Below are 18902 nucleotides of genomic sequence, written 5' to 3'. Positions count from 1 at the left end.
ACAACTTTCACCAGCTGTAACGAAGGATCTACAGTGAGGAAGTCTTCCTCCTTCACCCCCTTACCCACCAAAAGGGTGTCCAATCTCTATCTCAGCTTAAGGCATGCAAATTTCTAGAAGATATTTTAAATTTTTTTTTAATTTTAATTGCAGTAAAATACACATAACATTCACACTGTTATACAGTCCATCTCCAGAACTCCTTCATAGGAGATATTTTTTAATACGAGAGAGGCCCACACTCAGAGAGTCAAGTCTGCACATCCTCCTGACTGCGTAATTTTGTGCTATATTTTTGTAACTGCTACTATATTTAGTTCTTATAACACTTTCAATCTTCGATTATACATTTAAAACATTATTTTGATGACACCGCCATGCCAAAAGATAATCAGGGGGTTTTGCAATGAAACAAACTGAAGGAAAGCATCTCAAAGACTTTTTAAAGATCGCATACTGCATTAAGTCCCTGTCCCCTAGCATGGTGCCAAGAACTACACCGGATGGGTATATTATTAGCAATGTCTAGCTCAATATAGTGAGTTATTTATTCACAATGTTAATCATTTATGCTGTAGCCACTGATAATTCTTCTATTAGCTGCTTTCCAACAAATCTGTCAGCCTTAAGTAAGATATTTCCGGGACCTGGAACACAGTGGCAAGGTCATTTACGGGATATGAAAAGGGCTGGGCAGTGTCTATTCCTCCTTAAGCATCCTTCACTGCATTGTTTGTGAGTCTTAGGAGTAATCAGCCCCAATACTGCAACCCCACAAAGCCTTTAGCTTCAGGACTTTTGAGGTGCCACCGAGCAGCTACTGACCTGGGCCAGGTTCAGTGCATGGGCCTCCTGCAGTTGCTCATGAAAGGGCTGTGACAGCCCTCAGATAGGGATGGAAGAAACTAGAGTGATGTTTACGCCTTCCAGAGAAAAGCATGACCACGTAGTGGAGCTCAGAAAATGCTAGCAAGAACAGCAAAGATCAGGATGCCCTGAGCACCCCAGCACCTGGTGTGTGTCTTGGAACATTTAATTGGCATCTTTCTGTTCCTCGGGCAGTCCTATGCTGTGCGGTCCTAGCCTCCACCCCTGATACACTTTCATTAAAGAACAAGGGCAGGTGAAACCCTGGACAAGATGGCACCAAGAATAAAATGTATGAGCAAGTTTATTCAGAAAAAAATGTTTATATGAGTTTGGATAAATACATATATTTAGCAGCATTGCAAAGATGTAGTCTTGAGGCTGAGTAACACAAACACAGGTCATACTAAGAGAAAAATAACACATTCGAGTTCCCTTAGGGTCAAAAAACTGCAAAACAGACCTATACTCCGCTGATTTTTCAAACATTTCTATAAATCAGGACCATCTAACCAAATACTACTAACTGAGGACAGTTGATTTCTTCTGTTTGCACCTCCAGACTTATGTCTTCAATAGCTGGAGAGAGCCGCACTTTGCTCTTGCATTCTCTTGCTTTCCTAGCTTAATTTGACTAATTGGTACCCAGTGGCATTGACTGGCTTGCTACCCTGGAGAGAACAGTTCTCATCTATAGTTTTGTAGATTATTATTTCAAGCTGATGCACTATATAGATTTGTGTGTACATGCCCAGATACTTGCTAGTCTGAGAACTAGAGGTTTTACAGTTCACTTATATACCCCAAACAATATCAGAACACTTCAGAGGTTTAACATGACTTCTTTTGGGGGGGGGTTATTAACTTAATTATACATATTTACATTTAAAATGAACAACTGTTTTAGAAATATAGGGGTGGGGGTATAGCTCAAGTGGTAGAGTACATGCTTAGCATGCATGAGGTCCTGGGTTCAATCTCCAGTACCTCCTCTAAAAATAAATAAATAAATAAACCTAATTAACCATCCCCACCACCAGAAAAAAAAAAATGTACAGAGGTATTTTTCCTTTTGGGGGAATGTGGGGTGGCCTGGACCAGCCTGAGAGCAACATGGGGTAAGAGGAGTCTAGGGGTACCACCGAGGTGGGGGAGGCCATCAGAATGCCTCTTCTGTTGTTGTTTTAAGTTCTAGAAAAGTAAAAAAAAGTTCCTTCCAGCCCAACTGTTTATTTCTGTGAAAGGGTAAACTGAGTCTTGAGATGGAGGCTGACCAGCACAGGGTCACCCCTCCAGGCACTGGGGAGTGGTCCTTCCGGTGTCTGATCCCCACATCATTACCTCTAACAGAGGCCTGGACACGTAGTCCCCCAGAGCGGGGAACATGACTTTCCTAAAGAAGGAAATTAGCTCATTCATTCTTTCAGCAAACATCTGAGCTCCCCTTGTGTCTGGCTTTTTCTAGAGTATACAGAAATACCTAGAAATATACAGAGCAACAGGCAAAACACACGAAGATCCTGGCTTTCAGGTAGCTGATGTTTGAGTGGCACAAATTTTGAAACAGAAGTTCCTCAGACATTCAACATACTTACTTTCAATTAACAAGTGACTTTCAGAAGATATTCTACACACAATTTCTATGGTCACTGCAGCTGAGGACTAACAAAGGTATTTTCTCCAACACTAGATCACGGCTTCAGAAACAAACCAAACCAGATCAGTCGTGGCAACTGAAAATGTCATATACTCAGTCACACAGACCAGCAACTACGGAAGAACTGGGAGGGAAAATTCTAGACTCCCATAGCAGCGAGGAGGCGGGGTGGGCCACTGTTCTCTTGGAACTCACACCCCTCGGGCAGAAATGTGGGTCCCAAGTGAGACCAAAGAATCCCGCGCTGGTCTGGCTTTCCCTTCCCTTATGATCCATATCATATTACAAAGCAAACACGGTATCAGTGCATCTCTCGGGGACAAAATATTTATTTTATTCTAGGGAAACATAATAACCACAGCTATCCAACCTAACAATACGTCATCTTTTTTTCTTTGGAGACAGAACCATGTATCTCTGATGAGCAGACAAGTCTATGCACTCATTTACAGAGAAGGTAATCATCTCTGAAAAAGAAATGATTATTCCTCTTCAAAAAAAAAGGGGAAAAAAAAGCATTCAAATGACTGAATCTTTTACATACAGAGAGTGTGCCTGACTGAGACTCGGGTAGGGGGACGTGATGCCTTTCTTGGGCTCTGAGGCACTTTGGCTCCTTCCTCCATAAAAAAAAAAAAAAAAAAAAAAAAAGTATTAAAAGTTGTATTTTACAACTGCATTGGTATAAAGAAAAATGCAATCTAGGGTGGGTTCATTGTTATGTATTCACTACTATTATATTCATTTTTTTGTTGTTTTTGAAAGAATTAAAATGAAAACATTTTCGTGGGCCACTAAAAGCATGCTGGACCCCAGGTACTGTGCATAATGGGTGAGTCAACTCTGGATCACAGATGCTTCATTTTTAAGCTACTCAGCATTCTAGTCATACATTAGGCAAAAGAACTTCTGGAACTTTCTTCCCAGTAATGAAGATCTGTGGTAAGAAAACCATTGTTTTACCAGTTAGCAAAATACCGATGAACTTGAACTTCAACACAAGTGAAGTTATCTTTACTCCATTAAAATACCATTTGTCTCTGTAATAACTGTGAGTACCTCAAGAAGAAGAATGCAGTGTATCAAATATTCATGATTACAATAAAGCATGATTATTTTGCTAATTAAAGACAACAAAACTCTAACCCCTTGTTGCACTTATACTGTAATTTTATTTTTATTTTACTGTTTGGTTAAAAAAAAAAAAGACCTGGTATAAAATTGAAAGTATAAATGAGTGAAAAATAATAAATGCTATGCTTAGCAGGACTGAGTTTCTTCACACATTCCTACCATTCTAGTGAGCATTCGCTATGTAATTGAGCAATGTCAGCTCAACACTTCAAGTCTTGACAAACAGCTTATAATGTGGTCAGAATATGATAAATTAAAGGACTTAGGAAAGGAGAAACAATAAAATCATTGCCCAGACCTTAAAAAAAGGGTATATCCCCTTCCTTCCTTTCCTTTTTATCATTCATCGTGGTTTTTCAAGTACTACTACCACAAAATTGGATTGAGATTTTCATAGCTTGAAGGAAAAACAGGAACTTAAAAAGAACAGGAAGAACTTTTCTGGCCAATGAAAAGCATTTAAAATAGCACCTAAAAAACTGACGCCTTAACAGTACAAGGCCAATGGGAAGAAATGACTCCAATTTGGGTCACACAATGGTTGACTCTTCCTGACTCCATTTTTATTGGTCATACATGCATTTTGAAATATGCACTTTCTTTTTTATTTCACCCTTTGATTACACCGTTTGTTATTTATGTCTTTGTAAGCCAAGAAAAATTTTGCTCACAGAGCGTACTTGTAACAAAATACCTAACAAACCTGAAATATGAATTTATTCATCTTTTAACATGTTTCATAGTCAAATGGTAAAAAAATGAAAACGGCTCACTTTTATGGTTGAAGCCTTTCCAGTGTCTTCATCCACAGACTACTAACATCCGTCTTCACCTGTAGTAGAAACACAAACAATAAATTTCTTTTTACTTAAGTATATTACTTTTCCAGAATGATTTCAGTGGAACATGGATGAGATATCCAGGCCAATTTTAAGTGGCAAAAGGATGACCAGATGCAAAAAGACCATAATTTTCCTAGGAAAATGCCACATCTACCCTACTGGTCTATAACAGACCTATAGCAATAATCGTAACAATTTAATTTTTAAAAAAGCTCACAGGTTGTGGTATTAGAAAGTTACTGATATCCAATCCTTGATTTTTCCCTTTCCCTTGAAATACTTAGCAAATTCAAAAGGCACTCGAACTTTCAGTAGCACTAAAAACTAAGTTCAAGGACTGGCCAGAAGCCAAGGAGAAGGTCCTCTACCAGGTAGAGAAAGAAAACTTCAAGGAGCAGAAGGAGAATGGATGACTTCACTCAGTCCCAGCCCTCGTATTTTCATCTCTGAAACACAAGTCATCCACAGGATGGGAACAGCCTTCTAAGGCCAAGGCCACTCTAACCCTGAGTTCCTCTCCATGGTTGCATCCAGTGATTCCTCTCAGTTTCCATCTGTGCAAAGCAGTTGGGGTTGGAAGGTGGAAGTTCATGGGGGTGGGGGTGGGGGTGATGCTTACAGGTAGTAGAATTGGGGTTTGCTTTTTTTCTGGTCACTGTTTTTGAAAAGAAGGAACCACACATGTTATATTGGAAAAACAAACATGCCTAGAACTGTATCAGCTAGGTATCTTTATGAACAAAAGTGACTTGAAAATATTTCCAGTTGACTGAGGGATAAATTCAAATAAAAAGTTAAGAATGAAAAAGTAGTCATGTAGTAGCACTGATGGTGAGCATTTAAAGTCATAAACAAGGAATGAGTGTACTAATTATTTCTAAAAACAGTCCAGAGTACAACCTTCCAAAATTTTTGGAAACATGTCTAATAAAAACCTTATTGTAATAACTAGGCTCATATAAGTCTGAAATCCTGGATTATGTTATGAAAAATGGGGAAGTGAGTGGGGATAGATGGAAAAGTGAGCTAATTTCATTTTGTATGGGGAGTAAGAAATGCAGTTTTACTTGTGACACTAGTAACTGGAATTTTTCCCCTGTAAGTTGGAAAGAACAAAGAAGTGAACTACATAGTTAAACTTCAGTTCTAAAATAGCAATGAACACAACCTAGGAGGGCAGAAAAAAAATGAAAATGGGAATTTGTCATTTAGATATTTTAAACAGTAGTCACTGGTTTATTACAGAATGAAATATCTCATAGACAGATTTCAGGCAAATCTAGTCTTAAAATCCAACAGAAAACTAGAATTATCAGAAGAATATATCACAGATATGGAAGAGAGGAGAAAAGCTGAGACTGCCAATAAAAAGATCCTTAGGAATGAATTTGAACATCTCAAGTTTGCTAAGGTGATATTTAACTATTAAAACTGAACCAGATAGAGAGAACAAACTTATGGTTACCAGGGGGTAAAGGGGGTCGGAAGGGATAAACTGGGAATGTGAAAACTGCACTTCCTGGGGAGTGATGGAAACGTTAGTTATCTTGATTGTGGGGGTGGTTTCACTGGTGTAAACATCTATCAAAATTCATCCAACTGTACATTTGAATATGTGCAGATTACTGTACAGGAACCGTACCACGATAAAAGCGTTAAAAAAAAATGAACCAGAAATATAACAGCTGAAAAGTTAAGAAAAAATGGTCTACTTCAAGGATTAGATAATTCCCAAACTATATAAAAAGCTTCCAGGATATAAAACAAATAAGACCCTCCAGTTTGTTTGGTGAAGCTTATCAGATAACCAAACCTGATAAGACACAAAGGAGAGAAAAAAAAGTAAAAGGCTTGCTTCACTTAGATAAACAAGAAAGAAGCATAGCAAACAAAGTGCTCAGAACACCTGATTTCTAGTATATTAGAATAGTAACACAGCAATATAAACTGGGCTTATTCTACAAATATTATATAAATAGAACTCTTACAGTCTATCAATAGGTCACAAGAGATCAACGTATATTTATATTTTCAAATATGACAAAACAGCATGTGATAAACTCAGCACTTATATCCGACAACCTCTCAGTAACCTAGAATTAGAAAGATCACTATGGTTTTTAAAAAGATCTAAAATCAACAGACAACAATTTTTGTCAAAAAGTCAGGAATAAAATAAAAGATGCCCACAAAGCATTAGTGAAAGGAAATGAACAGACCAAACCCCACCATCAGCAGGTGCAGGGTTGAATACCTAGAAAACTCAAGAGAAATATCTAAACAGAACAAAACCCCACTGGAAACAGTAAAGGTGCCATCGGATGATTTGAAACACAATATGCAAAAAGCAATGTTTTCTGTCCCGTGGTGGCAATGACTAGTTGTCAAGAAATGAAAATGGAGACAGTCTGAAAACAGATCATATTCAGAAAAATTATGCTTATAGTAAAGAATCTATATAGAAAATATTTAAGGAAATCTTTAGGATAATGGCTTCCTCATGAGAAATGATGAAAACTATAACTGTACTTTTTTAGAAAAGGAAAAAAAAAAAAAAAGACAAGCATCATCTAGCCAGGAAATTCAATACAAGGTAAACCAATGAATTTATATTTTTGGTCTGTAAAAGGTGAAGTACCATTATAGGAATATGAGAACAGCAAGAAGCTTTTACAATCAGTGATGCTATTTATAGATGAATACTTGAGGATCTTAGAGGCTGTTCTATAAATTCACGATAGAATTTTTAGAAAAAAAATACATTAAGACTATTTGATTATCCGGCCTTAAGTGCAAAATCCACTAATATATTGCACTCAGGGCATTAGATGCAAATAGAATTTGGTATTTAAAAACCCCAAAACACTTTACTACACTTTTGAAGGTTAGGGAAATGTTATAAATAGCCATTGATGTTGTATTTCTGAAAAGAAAATGCTAATTGCCCTTCACTGAACCATGATAAAACGGGTCATGTTTTATTATTGCTTTTGGCCAAAGAACAATGTGAAACTTATTTTATAGTCGGGGGACATGCAAGGTGATGTTTAAAATAAGTTCTATAGGCAAAACACAACTATAGTGAGTCTGAGAATAAAAATAAATAAAATGTCAGGGCTGGTTTTATAAAAAGGAGACTCAAGTCCAATATGGCACCATGTCTTTTCAGCTACAGCGTCTAAAGTAAGCTTACCTTTCATTTTAGACCATAGTAACTGTGGGATCAATTCCAGTCATTCCAGAATGAATGTTAATGAAAATTACCCACAAAACAGACCATCTTTGCTGTTTATTTTAGGGCAAAATTAAAGGCCTGGTAGCTTTGGGGGATGATAATACCCAGTGACTAGGTAAAAGCAGATTTAATGCTCTGAGTTTGACATGATTTAAACAAGAAACGATTTAAAGTCACGTCTGATAGAAATACTTCTACTTATAATAATAACTGAACAAATACCAAGGCATAAACAGTTTCCCTAAAATGTCAACTATATGAAATACAGGAGCCCCAGAGATCTGCTCATAAGCATGAAATTTGTTATCTTAATTTCTTGGGTAAAACACATGGACTTCATAGAAGAAACAAAGTGATGGTGGAAATTCACAAAAGGGGCTACCAGAAATCACAAGACTTTAGGCCGGTGTACTCAACAGTAATATTGCCAAAAAAGGGCAGCTCTCCCAGCGTTCCTCCCATAAGTACCTAGAAAGCATTCCTTAAATCAGTAACATAGATGGGCAAGTAGACAAAAACAAGGCGAGTGTTTTTGAGGGGATACACAGTTTGATCGTGTAAATCCAAAAGGAATCTCTGTATGTGGACAAGAGTCCTGCCTCTGCCCTACACCTACCATCCTGGAGGACCATCCCACATTTGTCCATTCTGATTTGAGAATGCCAGGTAACTTGGGACTCTGGGTCCACTGCAACATAAGCACCACCTTCTCCCTTCTGCTTAGCAGTCTTCGAGCTGCCTCATTTCCTTCATAGACCAAAGGCCAGGAACATCAGCTAGCGTAATACAAACCTTCTTAACCTGGCTGCTGCGAGTGGGCCGAATAATACCGTCACCAGTATTTTCCTCTGCTTTGCCCTAATGTCAGCCCAGATGCTCTGGAAAACATCAATCAGGCGAAACCATTCATCATATTTCATCTCCCTGATCACTGTGATTTGTTCCTGGGTAGGCACACTATTTCCGTTTTTCTCTCCCATTACAAGCAGTGTGGTACAGGGCCCCTGTATTCATGTTTCTGCATTGCATTTACCTGAATTGGAACTGCTCGGTGGTTCGTCATACATGTGTTGACCTTTTTCTGGGTAATGTCAATTTTTTTTTTTCAAGAGTAATTGTACCAATTTACACTCCACCCACAGTACAGGCGTACCTCATTTTATTGTTCTTTACTGCACTTCAAACATGTTGAGTGTTTTACAAACTGAAGGTTTGTGGTAACCGATGCTGTCAGATGATGGTTAGCATTTTTTAGGAATACGGTATTTTTACATTACGGTATATAAATTGGTTTTGGGGGGCATAATGCTATTGTGCACTTAATAGACTACAGGATAGTATAAACATAGCTTTTACATGCACTGGGGAATCAAAAAATTTCTGTGACTTGATTTATCGTGATATTAGCTTTATTGCAATGGTCTGGAACTGAACCTGCAGTATATCCAACGTATGTCTGTCTATCTATGAGAGTTCCTTTTGCTCTACATTATGTCCAACACCTGATTCTATAAAATTTTAATTATAGCTATTCTGATGGGTGAGAAATGGTATTCCTACTAATGAAGTTGAGCATAACTTCATATATGTGTTGGCTATTCATGTTTCCTTCCCTGTGAAAAACTTGATCATGTATTTTGCCCATTTTTCTACTGAATTATTTTTATTATGAATTTGTTGGAGTTCTTTATATATTTCCCAACATGTAAATCTATCTGCCTGTTATGGATTATGGCTTCTCTTCAGTCTCTCTTTTTACAGACAGAAGTTCTTAAATATGAGGCAGTTACATACGTTTCTCTGTGGTATAATGATTTTTGTGTCTTGTTTAATATCATGTATAAATTTATTCTTTCCACTTATTTGCATTTCAGCTCTGTTACATATCAGGTTTCTAAAGAAATGTGGGCTTATTTCAGAAATACTGTTTTACTAGCCTAGTCACTTATCCCTATTGCCAAAACTAAGGGTCTAAATCACTTTGGATTTATAACAACATAAATAACATCTCTAAATCCTTGTACCTGTTTCTTCTTAAGGATTCTTTTTGCTGTTTCTGGATCTTTGGTCTGTATAAACTTGAGAATCAACCTGAGTTCCACCAAAAACATGTTGCATTTTGATTGGGATTGCACTGGATCTATATTTAGGAGAATTGACATCTTTAAAATAATGAGATCACCTATGACTATCTTAACCCCTTCCAATTACTTAGATCTTTTAAAAGTATCTTTCAATAAAGTTAAAGATATTCCATTGTCTTCATAAAGATCTTTCATCAAATATGTTTCTAGGGACTTAATTTTTGTTATTATTGGAGAATATACCTTTTAAAATGGATCCCGCTCTTTCCAGAAAGGCTGTTAACTTGAAAAAAATGTATTCGGAAATATACAGAAAAGTTGCAAAAATAAGAAGAGTAGTTCCTAGCTTTTTCTTGTCAAAAGTTAATTAGTTGTTTCGTAGAGCCAAGTTTTGATTCTGGGATGCCATATGTACATGTAATTGTTCAGACGTAAGGAAAAACCCCCACTAGCTACAGAATTCACAGTAGACACTGTTTGACCAAGGAGGGAAGGGAGTGGGGGAATTAAAATGATCAAACATTTTAGAATAAGAATGTTAAACAAGTTTTATTTACAAACCAAAAATGGACTCACAGACAGAAAACAAACTATGGTTACCAAAGGGGAAAGGACAGGGGAGGGATAAATTGGGAGTTTGGGATTAACAGATACACACTATTATATATAAAATAAACAACAAGGACCTACTGGGTAGCACAGGGAACTATATTCAATTTCTTGTAATAACATATAATGGAAAAAGAATCTGAAAAATATATAGCTATGTCTGTATATGTATAACTGAATCGCTTTGCTGTACACCTAAAGATAACACTGTAAATCAACTACACTTCAATAAAAAATAAAATTAAAAAATAGTTAAACAATCATAAACATTTTTCATTCAAGCAGGTAATTATTTAAATACCTGACTCAATTTTTTATTCATTCAATAAGTATTTAGGATCTATTATGTACAAATAGTTTTTTTTTACTCTTTATTTTCATTTATTATTTTTTATTCTTATTTTTTACTGAAGTGTAGTTGATTTACAATGCTAGTTTCAGGTGTACAGCAAGGTGATTCAGTTATACACATACATGAACACATATATATATTTTCAGTTTCTTTTCTATTATGGCTCACTACAAGAAATTGAATATAGTTCCCTGTGCTATAGAGTTGGTCCTTGTCTTTTATCTATTTTATATACAGTAATGCAAACACACATTTCTGTTTTCATAGAGACCTCCAAAGACAGACACTCTATAGCTTTCCTTGCAAACTTGTCCATTTCTACTTGTAATTCGGTATCTCTAATTAGCTATTTCTTGTTTCAAAAGAAATTCAGTGGGTCTCAACCACTTAAGAAACCAAAACCCTACAATGGAAGTGGAGACTATGGGAAAGGGGTACAAATCTTTCAATAACAAATAGTTATTGGTTTCTTAATCAGTAAATATACTAGTTTTACCCACAATTTGATTAAATTATATGGTAAATACCTGATGTGTGCCAGGCGTCATGCCAGGCATGGAGGTTATAAAATGAGTAGAGCATGGTCTCCGAGGAATACATCTCATATTACAAAGCAGGTGTGTTCTTGGGAAAACTGCACACCTAAAGCAACTTTTAATAAGTTGAGTTGTTTTCAGTGGCATTTTAATAGATGCATTAGAAAAAAGTAAACTGTCAAAGTGAAGGTTCCGCCTGCTCAATTCAGATGTTGCATCCTGGGTTTGCACGTCTCGTCAGGCATTGCAGGCTGCACGTAAATAAAACGGATGAAATGACAAGTTCAGTCTTTAGGTTGTACTGGTTCCTGGGATCCACAGGGCCACACACCAGCTGTGTGTAGGCAGAACTGATTCAAGTTCTTTATACATCATGAAGATACGTTAGGCTAATACTGGATGCTTCCCAAATCTAGGCTACAGTTAATGGTAAGCTAGCTGTGAATTTTTAAAAAAGGAAACCAAAAGCAGGTAGACAATAAAAACTCTGCACACCAGATTTTCACGGCCAGACCTTAGACTTTGCCATTTCTTGTTTATATTTTTAAAGAGACTAACAGGTGGCATAATTACTTGACGAAGGAGCCTTAATTCTAATCCTTAATCAGCGACCAGGGGTCCCAGCAAGTGACCTCTTCCTCATATTCCCTTGTGTGTCCCTCTCTTTTTCATTCTTACAGCAAACTTTGGCCTCTTCATAAGAAAAGCTGGGCAAACAGAACTGGGGATTCCAACACACCACTTTCCTTTATTGTCCAATGTTGGAAGAGACACTGGGCAAGAATGTGAATGTTCCTTGAATGGACAACCTTCATTCAAGTGCTGTTGAAGGCACTAAGATTACAAAGCAAAATACCACGCCTCTGCCCAAGACAGGTGGCTTCGGAGGGCTGCATACCAGTCAACAGGTTGGATTGTGGCTAAATTCCAAGTGCTATAAACCAGTCATCAACACTTTTCTTAACTCACTTTCCGATCATCCAAATAACCTGTGTTACTCTTAAAATGACCTGAATGCATTCTACATCTGAGCACCAATGATGTGGGTACTGAGGACTCAGCAGTGACTGGACAGACCCAGTTCCTACCCTCACGGAACCTCCAGTCAGTGGGATGGGCTGTCACAGAGCTAGCCAGCAACAATGCCCAGAGGCAGCTTGTTACCCAGTGTGCTCTTGAAAGCATGAAAAGAATATAACTCGAATATTCAGACTTGGGGCTTAGTAGCACACCAGCAGAGGAATACTACGAGTGAGACAAGCACTTTCCAAAGATCTTCAAGTCCAGACATAAATAAAGAGAAGGAGAGGGACTGTGAAGGTTATAAAGTTTGGGCAGATTCTGTACTTAACAGAATGGAGGAAATCATGGAAATGGATAAACATGTCTAAGCAGAAACATTTTATAAGCAACACCTTTTATAGAGTCCAAGAGCTTCTTTCAACCTCAGTCAATAACTTTGAAGTGATTCAGAATGTGTTAGCAAGCAATGAAAATGAACAATGTTAGTTGAAATTTCCTAAAATTAACAGAATTCAGATGGCTGTAGTTTTTAAAGTTGGACTGTCTCATAAGTAAAATAGATTTTAGTAAAGGGAAATCAAAGAGATCATCTTTCTTTTGTATACTAGTTATTTAATAAACTAACATTTGGGGAGACAGCTTTAGAAATTTGAATTTGTTGTTGCCAGTTTATTTAATGGTAAGTACTGATTTTTTTAAAAACCATGCTTCTGTAAAAAACACTACTTTTACTCAAGCAACATAGGGAAAAACTGTTACATCACTTTAGAATGTTATATTTAGAAAGGTAATTTCCTTTCACTGAAGGCTTTTTTTTTTTCAACCCTTCCACATCAGTCAAGAAAAACAGGCTTTGATATATCAGTTTTTTAAAAAATGAACTACAAAATACATCATAGAGTTGTTATTTAACATTCACCTTGAGGATGTTTCAATGAGCTTTCAGGTTCAGGGAAACCTGAACATGGGGGACAGACTTCCTGTAAAACATTTTACTGTTTCTACCAAACAGTGATTTATTCATCCACACGTTCCCCACCATTACAGCAACTGGTACTTCCTGGAAATACTTGGTTTTGCTAATGCAGACTGCTTTTACTTCTAAAAAGAGAGGATATGCTAAAATTGTATTATGCAGCCCAGGAGGAAACTGGGAGGGTTATAATTGACACTTGCAAAGAAACCTTGTCATTTTAAATCTGTATTTGAGAAAACTGTTTCCCTTCTTATTAAACTTGTCTATCGCATACCTATCGTGTACTTACGCAGTTATTTTGCTAATTTAAAAAGGCTCAAACTCAATATGAATGTCATTAAAAATATTCCCGGGAGTCTGAACTGAGCAGATGATTCTTTCTGCATAATATTTTCGGTTTTCTTCACAGAGAACCACTAGGATATTTTTCAATCTGCCTTGTAAGTTTAAATTGTATTAAGTATTTATTTATCTGAGAATAAATTTTATTTTTTTTATTTTTTTTTATTGAAGTGCAGTTGACTTATAATGTTAGTTTCAGGAGTGTGTATACACACACACACACATATACATACTATATATACACACACACACATACATACTATATATATACACACAAATACATACTATATATATAGACACACACATATACTATATATATACACACACACTACATATACACACATACATAATATATATACACACACATATACTATATATACACACACATACATACTATATATATACACACACATACATACTATATACACACACATACTATATATATACACACATACTATATATACACACACACATACATACTATACATATACACACACACATAATATATATACACACATACTATATATACACACACATACATACTATATATATACACACACACATACTATATATACACACATACTATATATACACACACACATATACATACTATATATGCACACACATACTATATGTACACACATACATACTATATATATACACACATACATACTATATATAGACACACACATACATACTATATGTACACACACATACTATATATATATACACACACACTATATACACACACACACATATATACATTCTTTTCAGATCTTTTCCATATATGTCATTACAAGAAACTGAATATAGTTCCCTGTGATATACAGTAGTCCTTGTTTTTTTAATCTATTTTATATATAGTTATGTGCATCTGCTAATCCCAAATCTTAATTTATCCCTCCCCTAGAATATTCTAAATCTAATTTAGAATAAGTATATATGGTTTTTAGTTTCTAACTCCATGAGCAGATTAACATTTCTTCAGATTCAGATTTACGTGCATTTTAGCCCAGATATTTGGGTGTGTACAACAGCCTGTAATAGCAAGGATGTTTGGCCATGTGACATTAAAATTAAACTGAAAGCAAAGGCCAGTCCTCTGGTAATGCACAGATATGCTAATGAGAACACACTGCCACAAATGTTACTATGGAACTGAAATACCATACCTACGAAAAACCTGAAATATAGCACCCACTACCATAAAATCGTGCAGACTGCACTTTCCAACCTAAATGTTCAGCAAATGTAGATACTCATTTAGCATCTGTCTCTCCCATCAGACCATATGAGACCCCTTTTCTTTTGTACGTGACAGCAAGCCTAGCACCTAGCACATGGTGGGCACATGGTGGCCACTTGCAAATAGTCCGCAAATAAGTAAGTGAGTGAAATGTGCTCACTGGATAGGTATTCTAAGTGGGGTTTTAAATGAAAAAAGTCCAGATGATATATAAATGATGACATGGCACATCTTCTAGAGAAGAAATGGTTGAAAATACTAGAAAAGGGAAAATAATCAGAAATATCCCTGAAAAGACAAGAAGGAACTGGGACCGAGGGCCCAGGACCCAGCATTAAATAAAGTGGTGACACTTTCACCGTAAGAACAAAGGGCAGGCAGACCAGACTTAGTCAATGTGATGGCAGGCAGCAGCCCAGAGTGTTCTCAGGGGATTTCTATTTTCTCTGGGAAGCAAGAGATAAGATTGTCTTCTGAATGTGGTGGGCGAGGATGTGCATTTGGGGAGAATGAGGAGGATTAGAATTAGGCACTTGGAAGAGTCGGGGCATGAGCTGACCAGAAGAAAACAGTAATTCAGTCAATAGCCCACTGTGTCACCAACCACCAGGTGACAGGTCCTTAGGGGGATGCTGGCTCGGGCTTGTGCCTAGCAGCGAGCAGGAAGGGCAGGTGGGAAGCATCACAAGAAAAGCTTTGGCTTTGGAATCAGCAGACTTGGGTCCAAGCCCAGGTGCTGCTAGTGATGAGTTGCGTGACTTGGAGGAATCACTTCATTTCTTCAGGCCTTAGGTTTTACCATTTGTAAAATGAAAGGACTGTATAAGAATCTCTTAGGGCCCTTCTAGCTCTAAAGGGGCTAAATGTTCACAAAATAACCAGTAAATCTGTCTAATGACAGCACAATTAATACAGCATAAAAACTTGGAGCTGGGCAGGAACCATTCTTACTGCCTTGGTCCATGGCTCCATTACTTCATGACATGGATTATTACATCACGACCTCCCCTCTGGTCTGCCTCCGACCCTACCTCCACCCTGTCATCTGGATGACAAATGTGATCATGTGACTTCTTTGCTCCAATCCTTCAAAAGTTTCCCCCGTTGCTGACTGATGAGCCCAGGCCCCTCAGCCCAGCCCAGGAAGTCCTTCATCACCGCTTCCTGCCTCACTTCACTGCAACGCTCACTGCAAGACTGCTCTTCAAAAAAAAAGGGGAAGGGATTACGCTCTGTTAAAGCATAAATAAAATAAGGGTTATTCTAATCCCCTTAACATACTGATTTACAGCTTTAGGGATATATGTATGGGCATTTGTTATTTTAAGACAGACAGTCTAATTAAAAATCATACTTGGAGATTTGGGCCAAGCAGTTTTCAGTAGCAATGGTGAGAATTCTGAGGCTGAGTTGATACACACTCAGGTGAATTCCTTTCACTTTTCAAGGTGAGTATAAGCTAAAGCCCTCCCCAAAGAAATGGGCTTTTCCAGAGGAAGTGAAGAAAGAGTATAAGTAACATTACCCCATTCATGAAAGGAATGGTATTCAGTGATGTTTACACAAGTGGTTCTCACTCTTTAAACTTAAGTCTAAATATATTTTAAAAGCTATATGTAAAGTAGTAATTTACTGGAGCCAAACCACAAAGAAATTTTAAGGAATGCATCCAGGTTATATAATTCTGTTCCCTGTCACATAAAGATAATTTTAATAGTTTCTATTTTGGTCATCTATTGACTAATTGTTACTTAGAAGACTTTTGGAACATACAATAATTTGAAAAATTAAGTTTCAGTCCAATTAAGTTTCTAGGTGAGAGGTAGAAATGTGAGCCTCTAGCCACTAAGGAGCCAGTTTTCACACAAGGTACCTGGCAGGGACAGCCTCCACCTGCTCACTAGAATCCCCATCCTCTCCCTCCTGTGTCTGGGAATTTCCTTGTTCCCTTGATACCCTTATTTGCCTTCATTTCAGGAATCTTGCTCTAGCAGTGGGGACCCTCAAGCAGAGAAGGAGGTGTAATGGCAAGAAAAGTTCAATCAAGACCAGTGAACATTAAGAGAAACGGGAGACTCCTTCTGGTTGAGGGGGATGTCCCAGAACCTTCTGTGTAAATGGGGTGCAGGGGGCAATCAGAATAGCTTTTAGGGGAGAGTTAGGAGCTGGAAGGAAAGACATCCCAAAACAGTGGGGGAGCACAGGAAAGAAGAAGCCTAAATTATCCCAAGGAACCAAGACAGGTAACATAGTTGGAACTGGAGTTTTGGTGGAAAACAGTAATACAATCTATCTACAGATTAACAAATTAAAGAAGTGTTTGATGCTGGAAAAGAAAACTTTTAAGCAATCCAAGAAGATTATCAGTCCAGATCATCACTGTCAAGAACAATACTTTCTTAAGGGCTGAAGTAATGGTCATTGATATTCACACTCCTTTCATGGAAAAAAGAACAAGAATGGGAACATTCTCAGATTGTTAAGCAAATAAGTGCCAAAACAGAAAACTCAGTGGACTAAATAATAGAATTTATATAGCTAAAGACTCATCTAGCAGGCTGCAAAATTTAAGCCAAGAAAATCTCCAGAACATATGGCAAAAAACAAAGAGAAGGAAAATATGAAAGACATGGAGAATCAGTTCCAGGAGGACCAAAATCTATCCACTGGAGTTCTAGGTGAAGAGTGCATAAGCATTAGTGGACAGAAAATATCCCGAGCTAGAGGAAACTTCAGATCATAAAGGCCAAAAAAAGGGGGGGGGGGTTCATGAAAAAAAGATCATTGGAGAAATATCTGAACTAAGGATAAAAGTAAAAATTCCCCAAAGCTTCAAAGAGGCAGACAGACAGAGATACATACATACACAATCAACTAAGTTAAAAGGATCAGTCTACACCAGACTTATTGGCTACACTAGATTGTAGGTATCAGAGGGGCAATGCCTTCAAACTTGAGGAACTATCATTTTGAATCTAGACTGAAATTATCAATCAAGTGTGAAGGCAGAATCAGACATTTCCAAACACGCAGTAACAGAGCTTACCATCTGTGTGTATTATATATAAAAATTTACTTACACGGAATAATCTACCAAATGAAATCAGGATTCTAAGGAAGGGAACAAAGTGGATGTTGAAAACCAGTAGGAGCTGACCATAACCCAGAAGCAGAGGAGTGTCTAAAAAGAATTGAAACCGTTGGAAAAATCTCTTTCAAGCAGCAAAATTCAGTGATTCAGTGCAGAATTTCTTTCTGTACGGATCTCATTATAGTGAATCCTATTTGCATACTGGCTTTTGACTTTTAGAAACATCCATAGACAAAGGCAGCATTCAGAGTTACACTTTAACAGCAAGTATTACCATGATGCCGTAAACATTACGGTCGGACATTGTGGGGTTACAGGTAAGGGCTGACCTTCCTGGGACTGAGACAGGGAGGGGGCAGGGCACAGCCATTCCAGGAACGCTACAGCAGTTAACATCAAAATGGTGAAAGATTCAACCCCCAGCAGGCTTTGAGGCTCAAGATGATGGGAGATTTAACTGCTAGTAGACCTCGAGCTTCATTATATGCTTATTGTAATATGTTAGCATGATGAATAACATGCCCACAGGTGCCATGGCAGTCCCAAGGTGAGCCACAAAAGGTCAAAGAGTGGGAAATGGCCAACTTCCTGGGAATCCCAGCCCCTTCCCAAGCTAGTTAGACTGGTCCTTCCACTTATTTGCATATGAAGCTACCAAAGCCCATAAAAATGGGCCACACTGCCCCTCACGGCCTCTCTTTCTCTCCATTTAGAAATGGCCAGCATTCTGTCTATGGAGTGTGTACCTACTTTTACTCTAATCTGAGCACCCAACCCCCACACCTCGTGGCTTTTCTCTTGCGTTTTTATGTATCTTTCTAAATGTATCTACATTTACTCAACTGTGGCTCGCTCTTGAATTCTTCCCTGCGTGAAGCCAAGGACCCCCACTTGGCGGGGCACATCCC

The 18902-nt window shown here is 37.6% G+C and overlaps 1 protein-coding gene across 2 annotated transcripts in view; it reads right to left on the bottom strand.

Moving 5' to 3' along the window:
• Positions 1-18902, bottom strand: part of PLEKHG1 (pleckstrin homology and RhoGEF domain containing G1) — a 213795-nt gene that overhangs the window by 150313 nt on the left and 44580 nt on the right. For both annotated transcript variants that reach the window (XM_032485161.1, XM_032485162.1), the window contains exon 2: positions 4432-4490. The gene's annotated coding sequence lies outside the window, so the exon portion shown is untranslated. The remainder of the gene's footprint in view (positions 1-4431; positions 4491-18902) is intronic.

This window comes from Camelus ferus, chromosome 8 (assembly GCF_009834535.1).
Source record: "Camelus ferus isolate YT-003-E chromosome 8, BCGSAC_Cfer_1.0, whole genome shotgun sequence".
Classification (NCBI taxonomy): Eukaryota; Metazoa; Chordata; class Mammalia; order Artiodactyla; family Camelidae; genus Camelus; species Camelus ferus.
This window is presented reverse-complemented; position numbering and strand designations above follow the sequence as displayed.